We start from the raw sequence: 25,713 nt of genomic DNA, 5'->3' as shown, positions 1-25,713 counted from the left end.
CTGCCACCATCAGATGCGTCTCCTGGAGCATAACCACTTCTGCCTTCAGTCCCTTTAAGTGCGCGAACACCCGGGCCCTCTTGACCAGCTCATTCAGGCCCCTCACATTCCAAGTTATCAGCCGGATGAGGGGGTTACCCCCCCCCCCCCCCCCCCCCCCCTGCCGACTAGCCATCTCCTTTTCTAGGCCAGCCACGTGCCCGCGCCTCCTGCACCCTCCAGTCCCCCAGGTGGCGGACCCCCGCCCCGACTGCCTCTCCTACCTCCAGCTCCCCTTTGGCGCCCCCCCCCCCCCCCCCCACCGTACGCCTTCTTAACAACCCTCTCAACCTGGGTGGCAACTTTCAGGGATCTATGTACATGGACACCGAGATCTCTCTGCTCATCCACACTGCCAAGAATCTTACCATTAGCCCAGTACTCTGTCTTCCTGTTATTCCTTCCAAAATGAATCACCTCACACTTTTCTGCATTAAACTCCATTTGCCACCTCTCAGCCCAGCGCTGCAGCTTATCTATGTCCCTCTGTAACTTGTAACATCCTTCCGCACTGTCCACAACTCCACCGACTTTAGTGTCATCTGCAAACTTACTCACCCATCCTTCTACGCCCTCCTCCAGGTCATTTATAAAAATGACAAACCGCAGTGGCCCCAAAACAGGAGCGAAATTCTCCATCCCGCCCCGCCACATTTCTGCCCCGACCCGCCGGCGGGATGCTCCGTTACACTGGCCGGTCAATGGGGTTTCCCATTGTGGGGCAGCCCCACGCCGTTGGGAAACCCCCGGGCGCCGGCAAAACGGAGACTCCCACTGGTGGAGAATGACGCCCCAGATCCTTGTGGTACACCACTAGTAACTGGACTCCAGTTTGAACATTTCCCATCAACCACCACCCTTTGTCTTCTTCCAGCTAGCCAATTTCTGATCCAAACTACGAAATCACTCTGAATCCCTTACCTCCGTATTTTCTGCAGTAGCCTACCGTGGGGAACCTTATCAAACGCTTTACTGAAATCCATATACACCACATCAACTGCTTTACCCTCATCCACCTGTTTGGTCACCTTCTCAAAGAACTCAATAAGGTTTGTGAAGCACAACCTACCCTTCACAAAACCGTGTTGACTATCTCTAATCAAATTATTCCTTTTCAGGTGATTATACATCCTATCTCTTATGAACCTTTCCAAGACCTTTCCCACAACAGAAGTAAGGCTCACTGGTCTATAGTTACCGGGGTTGTCTCTACTCCCCTTCTTGAACAAGGGGACAACATTTGCTATCCTCCAGTCTTCTGACACTGTTCCTGTAGACAAAGATGACTTAAAGATCAAAGCCAAGGGCTCAGCAATCTCCTCCCCAGCTTCCCAGAGAATCCTAGGATAAAACCCATCCGGCCCAGGGGACTTATCAATTTTCACACTTTCCAGAATTGCTAACACCTCCTCCTTATGAACCTCAAGCCCTTCTAGTCTAGTAGCCAGTTGACTGAGATAGTCAACTCAGTATTCTCCTCAACAACATTGTCTTTTTCCTCTGTGAAAACTGACGAAAAATATCCATTTAGCACCTCTCTTATCTCCTCGGACTCCACGCACAACTTCCCACTACTGTCCTTGACTGTCCCTACTCTTACCCTAGTCATTCTTTTATTCCTGACACATCTATAGAAAGCTTTAGGATTATCCTTGATCCTACCTGCCAAAGACTTCTCATGTCCCCTCCTGGCTCTTCTCAGCTCTCTCTTTAGGTCCTTCCTAGCTAACTTGTAACTCTCGAGCGCTCTAACTGAACCTTCATGTCTCACTTTTACATAAGCCTCCTTCTTCCTCTTGACAAGTGTTTCGACTGCTTTAGTAAACCATGGTTCCCTCGCTCGACCACTTCCTCCCTGCCTGACAGGTACATACTTATCAAGGACATGCAGTAGCTGTTCCTTGAACAAGCTCCACATTTTCATTGTGCCCATCCCCTGCAGTTTTCCTCTCCATCCAATGCATCCTAAATCTTGCCTCATCGCATCATAATTGCCTTTCCCCCAGATATAACTCTTGCCCTGCGGTATATACCTATCCCTTTTCATCACTAAAGTAAATGTAATCGAATTGTGGTCACTATCACCAAAGTGCTCACTGACCTCCAAATCTAACACCTGTCCTGGTTCATTACCCAGTACCAAATCCAATATGGCCTCGTCTCTCGTTGGTCTATCTACATACTGTGTCAGGAAACCCTCCTGCACACATTGGACAAAAACGGACCCATCTAAAGTACTCGAACTATATAGTTTCCAGTCAATATTTGGAAAGTTAAAGTCCCCCATAACAACTACCCTGTTGCTTTCGCTCCTATACAGAATCATCTTTGCAATCCTTTCCTCGACATCTCTGGAACTTTTCAGAGGCCTATAGAAAACCCCTAACAGGGTGACTTCTCCTTTCCTGTTTCTAACCTCAGCCCATACTACCGCAGTAGACGAGTCCTCATCAAACGTCCTTTCTGCCACCGTAATACTGTCCTTGACTAACAATGCCACCCCTCCCCCTCTTTTACCAACTTCCCTGAGCTTACTGAAATATCTAAACCCCGGTACCTGCAAGAACCATTCCTGTCCCTGCTCTATCCATGTCTCCGAAATGGCCACAACATCGAAGTCCCAGGTACTAACCCATGCCGCAAGTTCACCCACCTTATTCCGGATGCTCCTGGCATTGAAGAAGACACATTTTAAACCATCTTCCTGCCTGCCGGTACACTCCTGCAACTTTGAAACCTTACTCATGACATCACTACTCTCAACCTCCTTTATACTGGAGCTACAATTCAGGTTCCCAAGCTCCTGCTGAACTAGTTTAAACTCTCCCGAAGAGCATTAGCAAATTCCCCCCCCCCCCCGCCCCCCCCAGGATATTGGTACCCCTCCAGGTGTAGATCATCTCGTTTGTAGAGGTCCCACCGACCCCAGAATGAGCCCCAATTATCCAGAAATCTGAAATCCACCCTCCTGCACCATCCCTGTAGCCACGTGTTCAACTCCTCTCTCTCCCTATTCCTCGTCTCGCTAGCACGTGGCATGGGTAACAACCCAGAGATAATAACTCTGTTTGTCCTAGATCTAAGTTTCCACACTAGCTCCCTGAATTCCTGCCTTACATCCCTATCCCTTTTTCTACCTATGTCGTTGGTACCTATGTGGACCATGACTTGGGGCTGCACCCCCTCCCCCTTAAGGATCCCGAAAACACAATCCGAGACATCACGGACCCTGGCACCTTGGAGGCAACACACCAACCGCGAGTCTCTCTCGTTCCCACAGAATCTCCTATCTATCCCCCTAACTATGGAGTCTCCAATGACTAATGCTCTACTCCTCTTCCCCCCCTTCTCTTCAGAGCAACAGGGACAGACTCTGTGCCAGAGACCTGTACCCCATGGCTTACTCCTGGTAAGTTCCCCCCCAACAGTATCCAAAGCGGTATACTTGTTACTAAGGGGAACAACTGCAGGGGATCCCTGTACTGACTGCTTCCTCCCAGCCTCTCTCACCATCACCCATCTATCTTTATTCTTTCGAGTAACTTCATCCCTGAAGCTTCTATCTATAACCACCTCTGCCTCCGAATGATCCGAAGTTCATTCAGCTCCAGCTCCAGTTCCCTAACGCGGTTTCTGAGGAGCTGGAGATGGGTGCACTTCCCACAGATGAAATCAGCAGGGACACTGACGGCGTCCCTCACCTCAAACATTCCGCAGGAGGAACATTGCACTACCTTCCCTTCTAGATAAAAAAAGAAAAAGAAAGAAAGAGCTTTCCTGTTAAGAGCTTACCTGTTATTCACTCTACCACTTAGTTTAAAGGAGGTGGAAGGGTGGGGGAACACTACAAGTGTAGTGTCTAGGGTTGAGAAACTGCCCAACTTAAATACAGGTAAAAATAAAAACACTTAACCAGCAACCACTGCGCTCCACACAAAAACAGCAATCAGCTGTTATTGGCCTGCGCAGACAATTTAAATCTTTACGACTTACCCAGCAGTCACTCTGTCCTCACTCCGACCGGATTCAGCTGGAAAATCCCTACAATAAGTTTTTTTAAAAATGTTCTCCCCTTCTGACATTCATGCTACTTGAATCTGGTAATCCTTTTCAAAGAACATTTGTTTTTATTTCCTTATCTGGGTGTAAAGTTGGGCTGGTTCTGTGTTAAAATGCATATGGACTGGACTATTGCGTAGACAGACAGTGCAGAAAATATTTTAATGACATATTGCATGCAGTTGGAGGATTTCTTTTACTAAATTTAATTTGCTCTGGTAAAACTAATAGTCTTCAGGATGTTTTGATCATCCTGATTGTGAGCCCTGTTTACCCTGCAAAATAGTTTAAGGGTTTCAGTTGATATTTTTGTCCAGAGAAGGTCCCCCTGCCCTCTCTTCATTGTGTGTGCACTTGTGGGTAAAAGTAAAAAGCTTCTATTTTGGGTTGCTCAAAGCCTAAAGCAGTAATTTTGGGCAGGGGACACACAAGCAGAATGATGGGGAGAATTGTTGGCAGGCTGTGATTCTAAAGGGTTGGGGATTTGTCCTGGGAGTTGCAAGGTGAATGCACTCAACATATTTTTCCAACACAGACCACCAGTGTCAAATCTGTACATTGTGATATCAAAGAGCCAGTAAACAAAAGGGGCGGGACTCTCCGGTATCCGGCAGGCGGGCAGTACCGGCCTCAAAGAGTGGCGTGAACCACTGGCGTCAGGCCGCCCGGAAGGTGCGGAATCCTTCACATGTTCGGGTGGTAGGCCGTGCTGGAGTGATTGGCACCGCGCCAACCGGCGCCGAAGGGCCTCCGCCGGCCGGCACGAGTTGGCGCATGAGCAGGAGCGCCAGCGTGTTCCCAGAACTGCTGGCATAATTCCTGCGCATGCGCAGTGGGTTTCTTCTCCGCGCCGGCCATGGCGGAGCTTTACAGTGGCGGGCGCGGAGGGAAAGAGTGCCCCCACAGCACAGGCCCACCCGCAGATTGGTGGGCCCCGATAGCGGGCCAGGCCACCGTGCCCCCCCCCCCCGGGGCCAGATCCTCCCACGCCCCCTCGAGGACTCCGCAGGCCGCCCGCAGAGCCAGGTCCCACCGGTACAAACCTTGTGTAATTTAAGCCGGTGGGACAGGCCGAAAATGGACGGTTGCTCGGTCCATCGCGGAGTGGAGAATCGCCGGGGGGGCCGCTGCCAACGGCCCCCGACCGGCGTGACGCGATTCCTGCCCCCGCCAAAAAACCTGCGCCGGAACATTTGGCAGCCAGCGTCAGGGCGGCGGGGCGGGATTCACGCCGCTCCCCCGGCGATTCTGCGGCCCGGCGGGGGGTTGGAGAATCCCAACCCCAAGATGTTTGGTTTTTTGAATATTAATGAAATAGAAAATCAGGAATTCACAAGGGTTTCTAAGACTTTTGGAATCATGGCGGTTTCCAGGACATCTTTTTAAAAATAAATTTTGAGTACCCAATTAATTTTTTCCAAGTAAGGGGCAATTTAGCGTGGCCAATCCACCTACCCTGTACATCTTTGGGTTGTAGGGACGAAACTCACGCAAACACGGGGAGAATGTGCAAACTCCACATGGACAGTGACCCAGAGCCGGGATGGAACCTGGGACCTCAGTGCCGATAGACAGCTTTGCTAACCACTACGCCACCATGCTGCCCCGGTTTCCAGGATATCTTGCCCAGACATAAATAATAAACCTTCCAGTAGGAGCACTAGAGCTGAACGTTGAATGAGTGGAATCCCTTCCGATTGGTAAATACTACAGGCTGAGCTGAGGGTGCCTTCGTTATCATATGCATAGTCTGTGACTCCCGATACATGTAGGAACGCAGCCACTGCAGGAAATAAAAGCACAATCTCCAGGAGGCGGTGGCATGGTGGTATTGTCACTGGACTAATTAACCAGAACCCCAGAGTAATGCTTTGGGGCGGCACGGTAGCGCAGTGGTTAGCACTGTTGTTTCACAGCAGCAGGGTCCTGGGTTCGATTCCCGCTTGTGTCACTGTTAGGGGAATAGATAGGAGATTCTGTGGTCGCGAGCGAGACTCCCGGAAGGTATGTTGCCTCCTGGGTGCCAGGGCCAGGGATGTCTTGGATCGTGTCTTCAGTATCCTTAAGGGGGAGGGTGAGCAGCCAGAAGTTGTGGTGCACATTGGTACCAACGACATAGGTAGGAAAAGGGGTGTGGAGGTAATAAACAAGTTTAGGGAGTTAGGCTGGAAGTTAAAAGTCAGGACAGACAGAGTTGTCATCTCTGGTTTGTTGCCGGTGCCACGTGATAGCGAGGCTAGGAATAGGGAGAGAGTGCAGTTGAACACGTGGCTGCAGGAATGGTGTAGGAGGGAGGGCTTCAGGTATTTGGATAATTGGAGCGCATTCTGGGGAAGGTGGGACCTGTACAAGCAGGACGGGTTGCATCTGAACCAGAGGGGCACCAATATCCTGGGAGGGAGGTTTTCTAGTACTCTTCGGGAGGGTTTAAACTAATTTGGCAGGGGAATGGGAACCGGATTTGTAGTCCAGCAACTAAGGTAGCCGATATTCAGGACGCCAAAGCGTGTAATGAGGCAGTGGAGAAGGGAACACTGACAAAGGAGAGTACTTGCAGGCACGGAGATGGGTTGAAGTGTGTATACTTCAACGCAAGAAGCATCAGGAATGAGGTGGGTGAACTTAAGGCATGGATCGGTACTTGGGACTACGATGTGGTGGCCATCACGGAAACTTGGATAGAAGAGGGGCAGAAATGGTTGTTGGAGGTCCCTGGTTATAGATGTTTCAATAAGATTAGGGAGGGTGGTAAAAGAGGTGGGGGGGGTGGCATTATTAATTAGAGATAGTATAACAGCTGCAGAAAGGCAGTTCGAGGAGTATCACCCTATTGAGGTAGTATGGGTTGAAGTCAGAAATAGGAAAGGAGCAGTCACCTTGTTAGGAGTTTTCTATAGGCCCCCCAATAGTAGCAGAGATGTGGAGGAACAGATTGGGAAACAGATTTTGGAAAGGTGCAGAAGTCATAGGGTAGTAGTCATGGGCGACTTTAACTTCCCAAATATTGAGTGGAAACTCTTCAGATCAAATAGTTTGGATGGGGTGGTGTTTGTGCAGTGTGTCCAGGAAGCTTTTCTAACACAGTATGTAGATTGTCCGACCAGAGGAGGGGCAATATTGGATTTAGTACTGGGTAATGAGCCAGGGCAAGTGATAGATTTGTTAGTGGGGGAGCATTTTGGAGATAGTGACCACAATTCTGTGACTTTCACTTTAGTAATGGAGAGGGATAGGTACGTGCAACAGGGCAAGGTTTACAATTGGGGGAAGGGTAAATACGATGTTGTCAGACAAGAACTGAAGTGCATAAGTTGGGAACATAGGCTGGCAGGGAAGGACACAAGTGAAATGTGGAACTTGTTCAAGGAACAGGTGCTACGTGTCCTTGATATGCATGTCCCTGTCAGGCAGGGAAGAGATGGTCGAGTGAGGGAACCATGGTTGACAAGAGAGGTTGAATGTCTTGTTAAGAGGAAAAAGGTGACTTATGTAAGGCTGAGGAAACAAGGTTCAGACAGGGCATTGGAGGGATACAAGATAGCCAGGAGGGAACTGAAGAAAGGGATTAGGAGAGCTAAGAGAGGGCATGAACAATCTTTGGCGGGTAGGATCAAGGAAAACCCCAAGGCCTTTTACACATATGTGAGAAATATGAGAATGACTAGAGCGAGGGTAGGTCCGATCAAGGACAGTAGCGGGAGATTGTGTATTGAGTCTGAAGAGATAGGAGAGGTCTTGAACGAGTACTTTTCTTCTGTATTTACAAATGAGAGGGGCGATATTGTTGGAGAGGACAGTGTGAAACAGATTGGTAAGCTCGAGGAAATACTTGTTAGGAAGGAAGATGTGTTGGGCATTTTGAAAAACTTGAGGATAGACAAGTCCCCCGGGCCTGACGGGATATATCCAAGGATTCTATGGGAAGCAAGAGATGAAATTGCAGAGCCGTTGGCAATGATCTTTTCGTCCTCACTGTCAACAGGGGTCGTACCAGGGGATTGGAGAGTGGCGAATGTCGTGCCCCTGTTCAAAAAAGGGACTAGGGATAACCCTGGGAATTACAGGCCAGTTAGTCTTACTTCGGTGGTAGGCAAAGTAATGGAAAGGGTACTGAGGGATAGGATTGCTGAGCATCTGGAAAGACACTGCTTGATTAGGGATAGTCAGCACGGATTTGTGAGGGGTAGGTCTTGCCTTACAAATCTTATTGAATTCTTTGAGGAGGTGACCAAGCATGTGGATGAAGGTAAAGCAGTGGATGTAGTGTACATGGATTTTAGTAAGGCATTTGATAAGGTTCCCCATGGTAGGCTTATGCAGAAAGTAAGGAGGCATGGGATAGTGGCAAATTTGGCCAGTTGGATAACGAACTGGCTAACCGATAGAAGTCAGAGAGTGGTGGTGGATGGCAAATATTCAGCCTGGATCCCAGTTACCAGTGGCGTACCGCATGGATCAGTTCTGGGTCCTCTGCTGTTTGTGATTTTCATTAATGACTTGGATGAGGGAGTTGAAGGGTGGGTCACTAAATTTGCAGACGATACGAAGATTGGTGGAGTTGTGGGTAGTAAGGAGGGCTGTTGTCGGCTGCAAAGAGACATAGATAGGATGCAGAGCTGGGCTGAGAAGTGGCAGATGGAGTTTAACCCTGAAAAGTGTGAGGTTGTCCATTTTGGAAGGAAAAATATGAATGCGGAATACAGGGTTAACGGTAGAGTTCTTGGCAATGTGGAGTAGCAGAGAGATCTTGGGGTCTATGTTCATACATCTTTGAAAGTTGCCACTCAAGTGGATAGAGCTGTGAAGAAGGCCTATGGTGTGCTCGCGTTCATTAACAGAGGGATTGAATTTAAGAGCCGTGAGGTGATGATGCAGCTGCACAAAACTTTGGTAAGGCCACATTTGGAGTACTGTGTACAGTTCTGGTCGCCTCATTTTAGGAAGGATGTGGAAGCTTTGGAAAAGGTGCAAAGAAGATTTACCAGGATGTTGCCTGGAATGGAGAGTAGGTCTTACGAGGAAAGGTTGAGGGTGCTAGGCCTTTTCTCATTAGAACGGAGAAGGATGAGGGGCGACTTGATAGAGGTTTATAAGATGATCAGGGGAATAGATAGAGTAGACAGTCAGAGACTTTTTCCCCGGGTGGAACAAACCATTACAAGGGGACATAAATTTAAGGTGAAAGGTGGAAGATATAGGAGGGATATCAGAGGTAGGTTCTTTACCCAGAGAGTAGTGGGGGCATGGAATGCACTGCCTGTGGAAGTAGTTGAGTCGGAAACATTAGGGACCTTCAAGCAGCTATTGGATAGGTATATGGATTACAGTAAAATGATAGTGTAGATTTATTTGTTCTCAAGGGCAGCACGGTAGCATTGTGGATAGCACAATTGCTTCACAGCTCCAGGGTCCCAGGTTCGATTCCGGCTTGGGTCACTGTCTGTGCGGAGTCTGCACGTCCTCCCCGTGTCTGCGTGGGTTTCCTCTGGGTGCTCCGGTTTCCTCCCACAGTCCAAAGATGTGCGGGTTAGGTGAATTGGCCAATGATAAATTGCCCTTAATGTCCAAATTGCCCTTGGTGTTGGGTGGAAGTGTTGAGTTTGGGTAGGGTGCTCTTTCCAAGAGCCGGTGCAGACTCAAAGGGCCGAATGGCCTCCTTCTGCACTGTAAATTCAATGTTAATCTATGATTAATCTAGGACAAAGGTTCGGCACAACATCGTGGGCCGAAGGGCCTGTTCTGTGCTGTATTTTTTCTATGTTCTATGTTCTATGTCTGTGCGGAGTTTGCACGTTCTCCTGCGTGGGTTTCCTCTGGATGCTCCGATTTCTCCCACAAGTCCCGAAAGATGTGCTTGTTTAGGTGAATTGGACATTCTGAATTCACCCTCCGTGTACCCGAACAGGCGCAGGAGTGTGGCGACTGAGGGGTTTTCACAGTAACGTTATTGCATTGTTAATGTAAGCCGACTTGTGACAATAATAAAGGTTATTATTATTATATTAATAGCCTGACCAGTGTCAAAGTGGGCATAAGTGGTGATCTTGGTAAACATGGCACTGGTGACCTGGGAGATATGGATGTGGGCACCAGACTGTGAAATCCTGGAGATGCCACCAGTAGATACGTGGAAGGAGCTGGAAGTGAAGCAGTTCAGTGTTGGTGGGACCGTGACCACTAGCAGCAATGTGTGCCCACCTGGACCTCTTGGAAAGAAGTCTTTTCCAGGAACTGCAGTTGTCAGCAATGACCTGCACGATAGTCTGTGTCTCTTGAAGCACTGTTGCTGAACAACTGTCTCTACATCCTGTGCTGGGTGTATTGCCTCACTAAGATCTGTCCTCATCCTTTCTTTTAAAAAAAATATTTTATTCAAGGCATTTTCATATGAACAAACAAAAACAGAAGAACAACCACACAACATTATAAACAACGCACAGCCAACGTGTACAGCTGCGCCCAGCCCCCGTCACCTGGATACCCAAATATCGAAAGCTCATCCCCACCACCCTAAACGGCAATTCCCCTAACCTCCTCTCCTACCCTCTAGTCTCAATCGGGAACACTTTGCTCTTTCCCAATTTCAACCTGTACCATGAAAACTGGCTAAATTCCTCTAAAATCCCCATGATGCCAATGGGTCTGAAATGTACAGCAACAGGTCGTCCAGAGACAATGAGACGCTGGGCTCAATCCCTCTCCCGTCCCTCAATGCCCCAAGTGGCACTGCCAGTGGCTCTATTGCCAAGGCAAAGAGCAATGGGGAGAGCGTGCACCCTTGTCACATCCGCTGATGCAGCCCAAAATACCCCGAGCTCACTCGGTTTGTCCGCACACTCGCGACCGGCGCCTTGTACAGCAACCGGTCCCAATCTACAAACCCCTGCCCGAACCTGAACCGTCCTACATCTCCCAGTTGCCCTCCAGCAGGTACGCCCACTCCATCGGATCAAACGCGTTCTCCGTGTCCATCGCCACCACTACCTTCACCTCCTGCCCCTCCGAAGGCATCGTGATTAAATTAAGCAGCCTCCTCACATTCACCCTCAACTACCTCCCCATCACAAAATCCATTTGATCTTCGCCTATCACGCCTGGGACGAAGCCCTCGATTCGCGAGACAAACAGGTTGGCGACTACATTGAGTAATGATATCGGACGGCATGACCCACACTGCTCCGGATCCTTATCCTTCTTTAATATCAGGGAGCCTGCAGCAATGTCGAGGGGAATTCTCCCCTCTGCCTTGCCCCATTATACGCCCTCACCAGCACTGGTCAAGGTCCGTCCCAAACCTTTTGTAAAACTCCATTGGGAACCCATCTGGTCCTGGGGCCTTCCCTGCCTGCATCGCCACCATATTCTCCGTCACCTCCCTCAACCCAATTGGGGCCCCAAGTCCCTGAACCAGCTCCTCCTCTACTGTGGGAAAATCCAGCCCATCCAAAAACCACTGTATCCCCTCCCCGCCCCAGCCTCAAACACTCTTTTCGGGTCCATTATCACCTTCCCCTTATCATCCCTCACTCTGCTAATCATACTCGCCGCCTCTTGCTTCCTCAACTGATAGGCCAACATCCTGCTCACCTTCTCCCCGTACTTATACACTGATGCTCCGCAACTGTCCCACCACCTTCCTCATAGACACTCGCCCAAACCCCATCTAGAACCTCTGCCTCTCTTTCAACAGCCCTCCCTCCAGCCTCTGTGTATCTCCTATCCACCAGTCGTACTATCTCTGCCCGCTCTGCTTTCTCCCTGTGTGACCAAATTGAAATGAACACCCCTCGCCCCCAACCACCGCCTTGAGCGCCTCCCACAGTGTGGCGGCCATAACTTCCCTGTATCGTTTAGCTCCACGTAGCCCCGAATGGCTGCCCCCACCCGCTCACACACTTCCTCAGCAACCCCACATCCAGCCTCCACTATGGATGCTCCCCGCCCCCTCCCATGGCCTCGCTGCACCTGAAAAGCAGTGCCCTGCAGTGGAGCATGGCCGACAAAAGCTGGGAGACCCCGCTCCCAGGATCTACCCGGTTCACAATGCCTCGCGAGATCCAATGCGGTCTCTAGTTACACTGCGGTGTTCCGGCTAGCGAAGCTCCTCAGTGTACATAACAAGGCGATGTGCGGCTTGGCCATGCATTCCCCGCTGAGGCACCTTACACAAAGCAAGGCCGGGAAACACGCGGCTAAATGTGCCCGCTGTGGGACTTTGTTCCCAATTTGTTAAATCAAGCCCAATATATGTTGGCACTAAAACACGATTAAGGGAGTACAATCTGTCACATGGGTTGTTACACTCCGTCCCCAGCTGCCTGTCCAGATGCACATAAAAAACCCACGGCACCACTGTCATGTGAGAGTACCTTTAGGAAATGGGTGTTTATAAATGGATGTGTATATAAATATCTGTAGTGAGAGTACCTTTAAGAAATGGGTGTTTATTACTGCAGTGATGTCAGAGAGTGGGTGGAGCTGGGCTGTCTGTCAGCTTTTTACTTTCCTATTTGAGCAGGCTGCAGGTTGTGTTTTAGTTTTGTTTTCAGTGTCGGAGCTGAAGCCAGACCAAGCAGGTGTACTGCTGTTCTCTCTGCCATCAAAAGACTATCTCCTGATCATTTGGTGAATTCAAAATTATAAATGTTCTCAGTAGTGAATGTGCTTCTGGTAAAAGGTGTTTTAAGTTGTATGGACGTTAAAAGGAAAGCTTAAAGGATTACTTAGTGTTGTATTCTTTGGGGGTTGTATTTGAATTAATGGTTGCTAAGATGTTCACTGTATGTTTTGAAAAGGTTAGCTTGAGTTCATAGAATAAACATTGTTTTGCTTTAAAAAATACTTTTCCATTTCTGCTGTACCACACCTGTAGAGTAGGCCGTGTGCTCCCCATACCACAATCTATTAAAAGTTGTGGGTTAGGTGAACTCCATGATACACTTTGGGGTTCTCTAAATCCTGGCACATAACACCACTTCTGCTGCAATATCAACATTCATCCCTCAACCCACAGCACAAAACTGAGTGTTGTCATCTGCTTCATTTATTGTTTGTTTAGCATTAATATATATTAACTGATTGTTGCAATTGTAGCTGCAAAAATAAATAAATTAATCCTCTGCTGTGTTCTGGGGTATCTGAAGGGCGTACAGGTATATTGCAGTGTTTTTCTTTTATCTCATGTTTCTTGACTTGGTAGTTTTTCATCCTGGTCATCATTCAGATGTATCCATACTGTCGGCTCCCGAGTGGCTTGAATGTCCTTTCTGTAACACTGAAAGTGGTTGGTTGGTAATGCACACAATATTCTAACTGTGGTCTTGTACATTATGCTAATTTGCTTTTGTACAGAGATATCAATCAGAATCTATTTTATGCTGTACTGCATGACTCCATTTATCAAGTCCAAAATGTTATTCATTTTCATTATGGCTTTATATATTTGCACTTACAGCTCTATGTGATGCCCTCTTGGCAATGTGCTTTTGTTTGCAGTTATTGATTTGTCTTTTGGGTGGTGAGTGCCTGGAACGCGTGGCCAGGGTAGGTTGTGGAAGCAGATACATTAACGGTGTTCAAAAGGCATCTCGACAAATACATGGATAGGATGGGTATAGAGGGATATGGCACAAGGAAGTGCTGAGGGTTTTGGCCAAGGGTGGTATCATGACCGGTACAGGCTTGGAGGACTGAAGGGCCTGTTCCTGTGCTGTTTTGTTCTTTCTCTCCTATTTGTTAGATATTTGATCATGGTCTATGGCAACACATTTGTTAAAACCCTAGTAAGATAGTTAATCTTGACTTCCCATTCCTAAGTTATTGCTAACTCATTTAAGAAGTTCTATCTAACGATGCGAGTTGGCGCATAACGTGCTATCACCAATTCTCAGAAGCCCACTTGAGTGTTGATTGGCAGAGGTTGGGACTTCCTTCTGCCCTTGGAAGGAAAACCCACCCTTTGGCCGACAGCTCTCAAACCCATCCAGGCACAGCGCTATAGTAGCCAGATGAGGTACTGCAGCGCTCTGGAACTAAGTCTCGGGACCATTCTCAAGGTAAATCCCGGGGTACAAAGGGCAGGAGGAGGGGGAGGCCCTGTGGGGTGGGGCGGAGGGGTGATTGCGGTGTCCGGAAGTGGGGGGGCGGCGGTTGGTAGGTCAGGGAGGAATGAAGGGTTGCAGCTCCAATGTCCCGGAGGGGAGGGCTTTCAAATTGAGGCACTCCCAACCCCTTTCCTGCCCGAGATGGAGAAAAGTGTATTTCTCTGTGTCTCGCCCTACTCTCATCTGCTCCTGACAGTTTATAAATTGAAGCTAGGTGGGAAAAGGCCCAATGGGTGACACTGTGGTACAGTGGTTAGCACTGCTGCCTCAGAGTGCCAGGGACCCGGGTTTAATTCCGGCCTTGGGTAACTCAATGTGCGGAGTCTGCACGTTCCCCTTGTGTCTGTGTGGGTTTAATCCGGGTGCTCAGGTTTCCTCCCACAGTCCAAAGATGTTCAGGTTAGGTGGATTGGACATACTAAATTGCCCCTTAGTCTCCAAGGATGTGCAAGTTAGGTAGGGTAATGGGGTTATGGAGATAGGGCTGGGGAGTGGGCCTAGGTGGGGTGCTCTTTCAGAGTCTCAGTGCAGACTCGATGGACCAAATGGCCTCCTTCTTCACTGTAGGAATTCTAAAGTTCTCTGGCCATTTAAAGGCCTTAATACCTGAAAGGGTGGGTTTCCCGCCCGAAGCCCTGCCCTCCCAATAATGAAATGATGCCTGGGTCGGGGTGGGCGGGATCCCCGTGGGATCACATCCCTGATACCTGCCTCAGAACCCGTGTTGTGGGAAGTGTAAAATTCTGCCCTACATCTTTTGCTTTCTGCACACTTTCTGCTCTCTGTACATTATTCGTGGAAATCTAATATGAGCCCGGATCTTTGGAGTAGGGGCAATGATGCTTGATTGCCGCTGTTCTCGTAAATTCCCCTGATTCAATACTGCTGCGCATTTCCACCGGGACCTTCCGAGCCCAACTTTCACAGTGAAGCGTCCCTCGGGGAACTTGGTCAGAGTGGAGTAGAAATGAGGAGAAGCAGGACATGCCCTTTTTATATGGCACTAGTTGACATTTGGTAAGTTTACAGGTCCAGTCTGAATGCTAGCGAATAGGCGAGTGGATAAATGAATGAGGTATGAAAGTGGGTAGGGGGTAGGTGGATGTACTAGGGTAAGCGGTTGAGGTGGGTAGGAGGTGTGAGGGGTAGGGAACTAAGTATATGGGTGGGTTGGGAGGGTCAGTTGTGGAGTTACCCAAGAGTTGGACTACAGTGCAAATCTCCAGAGTAGTGGCATTCACCATTAGATTGCCACTCCACTCTGACTTTTCTCCTCACAGCAGAATTCCACATTTTTGACCAGGACTTCCAATCCCAGCTTCTTCAGATATGAGGAGCGTGGAGTTTGCAGTCTCCCATGTCTGTGCGGGTCACACCCCAACAACCCAACCCAAAGATAAGGATAGGTGGATTGGCTACACTAAATGGCCCCTTAATTGGGAAAAATGTTTTTTTTTTAAAGAAATGAGGAGGGTGACTGAAACGGAACTACTTCTCCAGAGCACTGGATTGTCGGGGAAGATGAGCCTTGGTCCCTTTTTACATTACTAGCTGCTGTATTCTGGTGAGTAAAGAGTTTAAATGTCCCTAAACTTCTTTAAAAATCTACGAAAAAAGGAAATGTGTAAGAGGGTAGAATGGGTAAGTGTGGCAGCTGAGCAGAGTGGCAGATGGCACTTCCCGGGCAATTCCAGCCAGGACTTTCACAGGGTCCTGATGTGCACCTTGGACTGTACGTCTGGTCTCCGAAATTCCGGAGACTGGAAATTTGACCTTTCTTTCTTGGGCATAAACAAATGCAAGATGACTGATGAATAAAAGCTATGCTTACTGCCATGCCAACACCGATATTTCGCAGTTGTACCAATGTGACATCATTGCGAGCGATGGAGATCGGAGCTCTACTCATTTCCCCAATCTCAGTGTGGTATTTACCCTTTCATTTAGTTTTTTGTCTTTTTCAAGCATGATTCAGACTCGCAGAGGCCCTAATGGGAATTGAGGCCGACTGTCTCTGTTTTAAAAAAATATAAAGTCTGATAAGTGGCAGCATCTTCTGGAGTGGAGGATAAAAGGGGAGAAAACTGAATAACAATTTCTTGGGCTTGAACTTTCGGGACGGTAGCATCTTACGGGAATACATCCCTGCCTGCTCCAGCAGGCCCGATGCCATTACACGCTCCTGTTAGCATTGATTGGCATAAAGTAGGATTTCAGCCCGTCACCAGGAGGAAGTCCCACCCTGCAAAGCTGCTGGAAAATCAGATTGACCAGCAGCTCTCCAGGAACAGCACAGCAGTGGCTGGAAGAGGCATTGCAGGGAGCTGCCTACAACAAAGTCCCGGGAACCGGATGAGAGGTAAAAGGCACGGGTCCCAGGGGAAGGAGTGGAAGATTACGAGCGGCCAATTCGGGTCACTGGGGTTAGGTCAGAGGTGACGGGGAAAGGGTGGTCTGGAACTCACTGGGTTTTAAGGGGAGAGTGCCCCAGTCAGAAGAGGAGTCCTGATGGAGGGATTCCCATCCATGCAATTTCAAATAATTCTTTGTTTTATCTTATGATGTATCATAGGAAAACCTGTGTGAAAGTCTACAGAGGAATTATAACATTTCTCCAAAACAGCAAGACTTCCCGTGGAACTTTTTTAATGAAATAGAAAATCAGGGACACTGACCTCCATATCTAATTTTCCAATCTGCACTGCCATCCAACGAGAGGGTGTACCATGATAATCAGGTGAAAAAAAGCATTAAAAATTAAAAATTGTTTCATTGCACTTGCACAGACAAATGTGCACATGCAGAAGGGTATCGGCAGCCATCTTGCATTGGCAGGAGACACCATGCTTAATAAATCTATATGATGTCCTCAACAAACAGCTTTTCTCTCTTTATTTAATGTACATAAATGCTTTCACTTTGTTTACACTTTTTGTTCTTTGTAATCTTTGTTACTCTTTTCATTACATTCCCCCTTCTTTTCCTTTGTTATAATGTGCTCAGTGATCCAATCTTTTACAATTTGCTGCTAATGTGGCGACGAGGGGCTTTTCACAGTAACTTCATTTGAACCCTACTTGTGACAATAAGCGATTTTCATTTCATTTCATTTTTTAAATACTCTTTAAAGAGAATTTCTAAAAAAATTTGGCATGTCTGCATTGGCTCTCACAAACTTCTACAGATGTACCATAGAGAGCATCCTATCTGGCTGCATCACAGCTTGGTATGGCAACTGCTTGGCCCAAGATCGCAAGAAACTGCAGAGTGTGGTGAACTCAGCCCAACGCATCACACAAGCTTACCACCTGCACATTGATTCTGTCTATACCTTCCGCTGCCTCAGGAAGGCAGAGAGCATTATTAGAGACCCCTCTCACCCAGCTTTGCCTTCTTCCAGCCCCTTCCAGACATAGGACAGCTTCCCCACAGCTGCTAGACTCCTCAACGACTCTCCCTCGGACTGATCTGTTCACTGTAAGAACACTATTCACGACGTCCTATGCTGCTCTTGCTCATGTATTTGCTTTGTTTGGCCCCTTGTTCCGCACTGTAACCAATCACTGTTTGTCGATGTACTCTGTCGATTATTCTTTTTTTGTCCACTTTGTATGTACTGTGTACGTTCCCTTGGCTGCAGAAAAATACTTTTCACTGTACTTCGGTACATGTGACAATAAATTAAATCTAATTAAAATCAAATGTTGCCACTGAATCACATTGGCTTCTTGCAATTGTTCCTTCCCAGTTGGTGGTACATTTGCCAGATTGTTCTCATTTGTAGTTCCTTGTTGCCAATGCTAAGGTTCTGAAGTGTGTTCTCTGCCATTTCCACAAATTCAGACCACACTCCAGGTCTCGGCATAGAGCCATAGAAATGTTACAGCACAGAAAAGGCCATTCAGTCCATCATGTCTGTGCTGACTGAAAAATCTTGCAACCCATTTTAACCCCAACTTCTAGCACCTGGGCCGTACCTTGCAGGTTGCAGCCCTCCTGGTGCAGATCTAGATATGTTTTAAAATGAATTGAGGGTTTCTACCTCAACCACCAATTTGGGCAGCAAATTCTAGATACTTATCATGCTCAGGGTGAAAAAGGATTTCCTATTTTTCCCTCTAATCCACCCCCCCAACACCCCCAACCCAAGCAATCAGACACGTGTCAATTTCCCTATCTCTCTCCACTTTGAAGTTACCACCACTATAGTCCCGTTGTTTTCTCAAATCACATATGTAAAATACTTGTTTTCCACTGATTGGCAAATTCACATCTCCTCATTTCTCCAGATTTCTATCTCTAATCAACTCCCTGGTTGACCTTGTTTTAGAATCTTAATTTACCTCAATTCTTAGCATTAAGTCCATGTCAGCACACTGTTGAGCATTCCAATCAGCCCCATTCCCCACGAAATGACACAATGCAACGCAGAATTTTCAGATCTCCATTTAATTTGCACACATGTAAATGAACAAAATACACTATACATACACAAAAGATCAAACATCATTTCATTACACTTTTCAAATGGTTCAACTTGTCATTTACAATGAAAATTTGATTTTGGAATTAAAATCAAGACCGAATATCATTATAGATCAACGGTTCCCAATCCATGGGTTGCAACCCCTGATGGCATTGTGGGATGTGATTTTGGGGGCGTGAACTTCGAGGTGGAATGGTAGCTGTGGAGTGGAGACAGTGTTGGAAAAGTCCTGGGACTGTACACATACCCAATTTTATTTCCCTGTTTGCAATTTTCTAGGAGCAGAGGGTAGGAGAGTGAACAGGTTTCGCAGAGGCAGCCTCAGTGCCTACCCAATATATATTTTTTAATACACTACTCTGCATGAAATCTCCAATATTGATCAAGTCTGGATATCACTTTGGAGGTTAGATGTGCAGTATAGTATTACCACACTGCCAAATTTTGAAAAACTGTGTCATAACATGTATGCTTATGTGTCTCAATAAGCCCTGTAAGATAACATTTTCACAAACTAGTTCAAATTTATAAACACATGAATCTCATAAGTTTAGATGTTAGTATTTCTTTAATAATTTAATAATGTCCTGCTGTTTTGTTTCATTTTTGAACCCCCATTGCCTTTTCCTACAATGCACTACCCAAAGTAACCTTGAAACATTGCACAGACTCACTTTGAGGCGCTGCATCATGAGATATTCCAAAAAGCAGGCCGAATTAGTCATCAAAACATAATGGAAAAGAAAAATTCACTGTCTAGTTACAGTATAAGTAAGTAAAGTCACCATAGTCCCAGCTGACCATAGGCTGCTTTCCCCTTTGAGGGGGAGGACTGATTGGTGGTGATTTAACCTGAGGATCACCACACCTCAGGCATGGGGCAAGGTTGAGAAGGCAGGGCCTTCAGGAATAACCTCATCTGGAACCGGAATTGAATCCGTGCCTTTGGCCTTGGTTTGTATCACAAAACTAGCTATCCAGCTAACAGCTAAACCAGTTTTAGCGAGCAAAAAGGAACATCTGTTCAGTAATTACATACATATGTTTAGTTTGAGAGCAATTTCAAAGTTTCCCCAGAACAAAGGTGCCATCAATAAACTTGGTAAAGAACTAAGCCATTTTTAATAGCGCAGTTTCTGTTTTTGCTATGCTGAATTAGCTGATCTCCATCCGAAGCCATTTACCTTTGCTCCTGTTCCTGGTACTTTGTTCCAGGTGGCTCGCTGCAGGACCTCTTCTGGTCATTGCAATGCAGTTCCTGGAATGTTCCCGGTGATGAGCATAAGGGGCGAGATTCTCCGACCCCCCGCCGGGTCGGAGAATCACCGGGGGCTGGCGTGAATCCCGCCCCCGCCGGTTGCCGAATTCTCCGGCACCGGATATTCGGCGGGGGCGGGAATCGCGCCGCGCCGGTTGGCGGGCCCCCCCCACCCACGATTCTCCGGCCCAGATGGGCCGAAGTCCCGCTGCTAAAATGCCTGTCCCGCCGGCGTAGATTCAACCACCTTCCTTACCGGCAGGTCAAGGCGGCGCGGGCGGGCTCCAGGGTCCTGGGGGGGGCACGGTCCGATCTGGCCCCGGGGGGGTGCCCTCATGGTGGCCTGGCCCGCGATCGGGGCCCACCGATCCGCGGGCGGGCTTGTGCCGTGGGGGCACTCTTTCCCTTCCGCCTTCGCCACGGTCTCCACCATGGCGGAGGCGGAAGAGACTCCCTCCACTGCGCATGCGCGAAAATGCCGTCAGCGGCCGCTAACGCTCCCGTGCATGCGCCGCCCGGAGATGTCATTTCCGCGCCAGCTGGCGGGGCACCAAAGGCCTTTTCCGCCAGCTGGCGGGGCGGAAATTCGTCCGGCACGGGCCTAGCCCCTGAAGGTTGGGGCTCGGCCCCCCAAGATGCGGAGCATTCCGCACCTTTGGGGCGGCGCGATGCCCGACTGATTTGCGCCGTTTTGGGCGCCAGTTGGCGGACATCGCGCCGATACCGGAAAATTTCGCCCCAGTTCTGCCAATCAACACTCATTAGAATGTGAAATGGAGGAAAATGGGGAATCGGTGGCCATTTTGCACCAGTTTTTCTGGCTTAAAACACCACCATTCCCATGCCGGCGTGGGGACATAGCCCAGAATCGGAGAATCCAGCCCATTAACTTTGAAATTTTTTTGGAGAATCGGCCCTTAGTCTCAGGAACGGAGAATGCAGCCGCTTGTATGTCTCTTTTCCAAATTCTGATGAAAGATCATCAAGCTGAAAGTTTGTCCAAATATTTACTGGCTGTGTGTACTTTTTAATTCCAAGAGTTTATTAAACTTCTTGGATTAGGAGAAAATGTAGGCTTGTTTGTTATCCTTATTCTACAGATTTAACCTGAGTCTATGGGTCAGTTAGTTTAGGGCTTCCTTAGTTCTGGGAGATATGGGGCTGGATTCTCCGATTCTGGGGCTATGTCCCCACGCCGGCATGGGAACGGTGGCTTTTGCGCCAGAAAAACTGGCGCAAAACGGCCACCGATTCCCCGTTTTGCTGGGGGCTCGCGGGACGGCAGCGTAGAGCACCCGGCTCTAGCTGCTGATACGGCCCAGAGAATTGCCGGGTCTGTGGCCGCACATGTGCACGGTGACGGCCTGCAGCGGCCACACTGTGCTACATGGCGGCGGCCGCTTGTGCGCCCCGGACCACTCCCCCCCCCCCCCCCCCCCCCACAATGCCCCCAGCCCTGAATAATACCCCCACTGCCTGCGAATCGTCTCCCCCCCCGATTGTGGCGGCACTGAACTGAGTCCACAGCCACCAGGCCGTGTTCCCGACAGGACAGACCATGAGACCGCCGGGAATTCGGCCAGTCGTGGGCGGAGCATCGGCGGGCAGGCCTCAGGCAATGTCCGGAGGCCGTCGATACGTGGCGCGAGTACGCTGCTCTGGAGGGGGCGGAGCATCGCAAAAGCGGTGCCGCCCCCCTGATTTGGTTGGAAACTTGGATTCTCCAGCCGGTCGCAGAGCGCGATTTTGGCACGGCGACCGGAGAATCCAGCCCTCTGTTTCTGAGGCTAAGTGCCGGCGCAAACGGAGAATCTGCAGGAGGTTCACGACAGGAAAATCGGCATGAAACCCTCAAAGAATCCAGTACCAGTGAGGTGCTAGCACTGGCACCATGTGAAACTCCCGCGGTTCACGCCGAAAACGGCCGCAGAATGGCTGGTTCCCGGGCCGCGCATGCGCAGGGTTGGTGACCTGCAGCGGTCATGCCGTAAATATGGCGCCGGCCATGCGCGAACTATAATCTGTCAACCGCGCCCCCATCCCACCCCCTGGCCACACCCCCCCTGTACCCCCAGCCCCAGCAGAAGCCCCCCCCCCTCCCTCCAACCAGCAGCACGGATCTCGGCCGAGTGTGGTGGCGTTGGACACTGACCGCAGCTGGCAAGCCGGGTATCCAAATGCTGGGAGCACATGTGGTCTGCGCCGTCAGGAACTTGGCCCATCGGGGATGGAGAATTGCGGGTGGGCTGGCCAATGACGCGCCAACGGCATTGAAACGCCGCATGTCACGATGATGTCAGTATGGAGGGGGCGGAGCATGGGGGACCAGCGTCAAACCGGCGCCAGCTCCGATTCGGCGTCAGAATCCATTCTGCGCCTGAACGCGATCACAATTTCGGTGTCGGGCTACGCAGAATCCAGCCAATGTTCTCCCGCCAGGGGAGAATTGCTAATGATTTGCGACAATTCAGTATCCCTTGCCATGTAAATATATGCATGGCGAGTAATAGGAGGGATTCCAGAGGGATTCCCGCTATTGGGCTGCCATTTTGAGTGGGCGGTCTGATAGCGTAGTCTCGTGGCTCCCTCTGCCCCCTCGCACCACAAAGCAGCCCCCTGCTAATCGCTAAGCAGCCCTTTACTCCCAGATTTTCTGGGTGGCCCCCCCTTCCCCAAATACTGACACCCGATTTCCCGCCACATCCAGGACCGTGCCATCGGCGGCCGGCAGTGGAGAATCTAGCCCCTGATGTTGAGACTTCACTATAATCAATATTTACTCCCACAGAATTGAAGCAGTAATTTTGAAGGCTCCATGAAATATGGTATTATTGTGTCTTGGTTGATGCAAGATTTGGCTTAAACTAAACAGTAATGGGGAAATGATTCCTTCATTCATCAGAGACATAGGATTCAGAGTTAATCAGTGCTCAAATCTGGGTGATTTAACAATTAAAAATTCCACTTAGACTAGATATACCAGAGCACAACCCAGATGATTTGATGGCTGGATGTGAAGTCAGTCAGATATTCATACCGTTTTCAAACGAGTCACCTAAAAATGCCATGTAAGTGGTGTGCACGTATTAGTATCCAACCTGTATAAATGAAGCTGTATTCTGTGCTCCTATGAAAAATACAATGGATGACTGAACGATGATTCAATGAAATGGCCATAGCGAGTGTGTTTAGCCTTTTGTTTCCAGGCGCTCGCTGTGGTGTGAAACACAAAGCTATACACTGCCACTCGCGTTAAATAAGTGGCTTCAGTGGAGAATGGCGTCCCGACCTCTCCTGCTCCCCCCCCCTCCCCCCTCCCCCCCCCAACGCTTGCAGAGGGCACCCTGGTCTGATCAGCGCACATAAAATGACAGCTTGGCACCTTGGCAGTGGCACCCTGGCAGTGCCCTGTCAGTGGCACCTTGGCAGTGCTGGGCAGGCACCCAGATGGCACTGACTGGGTGCCAGGCTGGCACTGCCAGTGTACCCAGGTGGCTGCAGCAGTGACAGGGTACCACTGCCCAAAGGGCATGGTTGGCAGGCCTCTGATCCCTGGGAGCCACCCAACAGTGCCATTCCGTCTGGTCCCTGTTTATGGGGACCAGTGCTGAAAGACACTCACCCAAGGTCTCCGAGTCGAAGGGGATAAATACCAATGCCTCGGATACCTCGGGAAACTGCATATTAGAGTGAGACTAGCTATCACGCTGTAATATGCAGATTTGCTAAAAAATGATGTCGCCCACAATGGACGGGATTTGCATCACAACATCTCGTGAGGCATTGTGAGCCGGGTAGATCCTGGGAGTGGGGTCTCCCGGCTTTTATCGGCCACGCTGCGCCGTGACGAGCTGCTTTTCGGGCCCAGCATGGTCGGTGGATTGTGCCCTTTATGTCTGACATTTTACAATGCTAATTGGCCTCTCGAATTTCAATGCCATGGCTGACCCAGTGTTGGAGACATTTGACTTTGGTCCAACATGCAGAAGTAGTAGATTACTTGTAGTCATCTCTCACCATTGCCCACATGTGCCACTCAAATAATACAGCTAAGTGTAGCATAAAGATTAATAACTTAATTTCCATAACCCAGCATGATAGGGAAACAGTTAACAAATAAATTAGGCTCTGGTGCCTTCTTATCAGGCCTCCGCTCCCTCTCCCGACAACACGGTGTTTGAAATGTGACTTTTTCTGCTTACCCCAAGTGTTTACCCGCACACTGTGGTCTGATGAAGGTGTATGCATTGTCTTTGTGGTGGACTTCAAGCATGCCGCGAATCAGTTGCATATGTTGCAGATTATCTGTCTCTGTGACCTTATTTTGGTCATTGTCAGCAATTAGTTAATTGTTAAAATACACAGATTAACTGTTATTAACATATTAACTGTCATTACAATATAACCAAAGAAAGAAGAATTATTGACTACAAAGTTCCTTATTTAGTATAATGATTAATTTAAAAGGAATGGACACTTGTAGATCTGCAACTCCAGGGTCAATTTCCAAGCATTTTTTTAAAGAATATTTTGTAAACCAGTGGAAGATAACTAAAGACACCAGGGTAGTTTAGAGCTCTTATGCCTCTGGGTGTGTGAATCATTTGATAGTTTACAATTAAATAATGGACTTTCAAAAGGCATTCCACAGAGTAGACTTTAAAAAAATAAATTTCGAGTACCCAATTCTCTTTTTCAATTGAGGGGCAATTTAGCGTGGCCAATCCACCTACCCTGCACATCTTTGGGTTGTGGGGGCGAAACCCACGCAGACACGAGGAGAATGTACCAACTCCACACTGACAGTGACCCAGGGCCGGGATCGAACTCAGGACCTCAGCACTGTGAGGCAGCAGGGCTAACCCACTGTGCACCGTGCTGCCCTCCACAGTGTAGATTTGTTAGCAAATTTGAAGCATGTGGAATAAAAAGTGCAGTAACAGCATGGATCGAAATTTGTTTAGGGATAGAAAATAGAGAGTGTTGAAGTGAATAGCAAGTGGGAATTAATGGAATCACTTTAGGACCACTGCCATTTTTGATATAAATTGATGATTTAAGCTATAGAGCACAATTAAAAAATTTGCAATGACGTGTGATGCTCGATCAATAACTCCAGAATCAAGATTGGAGACAATTGAAAGCTTTATTACACTAGATGTTTCCCCCAGCAGCGCAGGTACAGGAGGCAGCTGCTGGGGAGACACGGGCTCTTATACTCCACCTTACTGGGCGGAACCAGCAGGCAGGCTTAATCAATGAAAACAGTACCTCCTACACCAATGGTCTTACAGCATTACAGGGTACCGTAATACCTCTAATACCGACTACCACATTCACCCCCTGTTTAAAAAAAAAAAGAATCCGGTGGGGGTGGTGGCCTCACATTACACAGTGGTAGAGGTTAAGGTTATGGAGATACCCAGTATACATCAGTACAGTGGTTTTGCCTCGTTACATCGCAACTATTTACAAAATTTAGTTACAGTTCAGAATGAAGTAATTAGTCGATCGGGGGCCCTAATCATCCTCTGCAATCGTCATAACTTTGGTGGTGATGCAGGCGCCGGCTCGGGCATCTGTGGCCCCGGGAGCGTGGCTTCGGCTTCTTCGACAGCTTCATCACCCCTAGACGGGACCGGTGGGAGGACCGATCTACCTGGGAAGGGGGCAGCTGTGGGGTGCGCCGGTGGGAGGGAGGGTGGGATTGGTGGTGGGTGTGTGTGGGGATCCAGCGGGCCAGGTCCCGTAGGGAGACCGTATCCTGT

General features: G+C 48.8%; 1 protein-coding gene across 1 annotated transcript in view; it reads left to right on the top strand.

Annotated features, from left to right (window-relative positions):
• The window catches only part of LOC140392897 (E3 ubiquitin-protein ligase HECW2-like), a 595,816-nt gene that overhangs the window by 108,726 nt on the left and 461,377 nt on the right, over positions 1-25,713 (top strand). Inside the window, 2 exon segments of the mRNA XM_072478670.1 lie at positions 15,664-15,765; positions 16,774-16,938. The gene's annotated coding sequence lies outside the window, so the exon portion shown is untranslated.

Source organism: Scyliorhinus torazame, chromosome 2 (genome assembly GCF_047496885.1).
Source record: "Scyliorhinus torazame isolate Kashiwa2021f chromosome 2, sScyTor2.1, whole genome shotgun sequence".
In the NCBI taxonomy this organism is placed as follows: Eukaryota; Metazoa; Chordata; class Chondrichthyes; order Carcharhiniformes; family Scyliorhinidae; genus Scyliorhinus; species Scyliorhinus torazame.
This window is presented reverse-complemented; position numbering and strand designations above follow the sequence as displayed.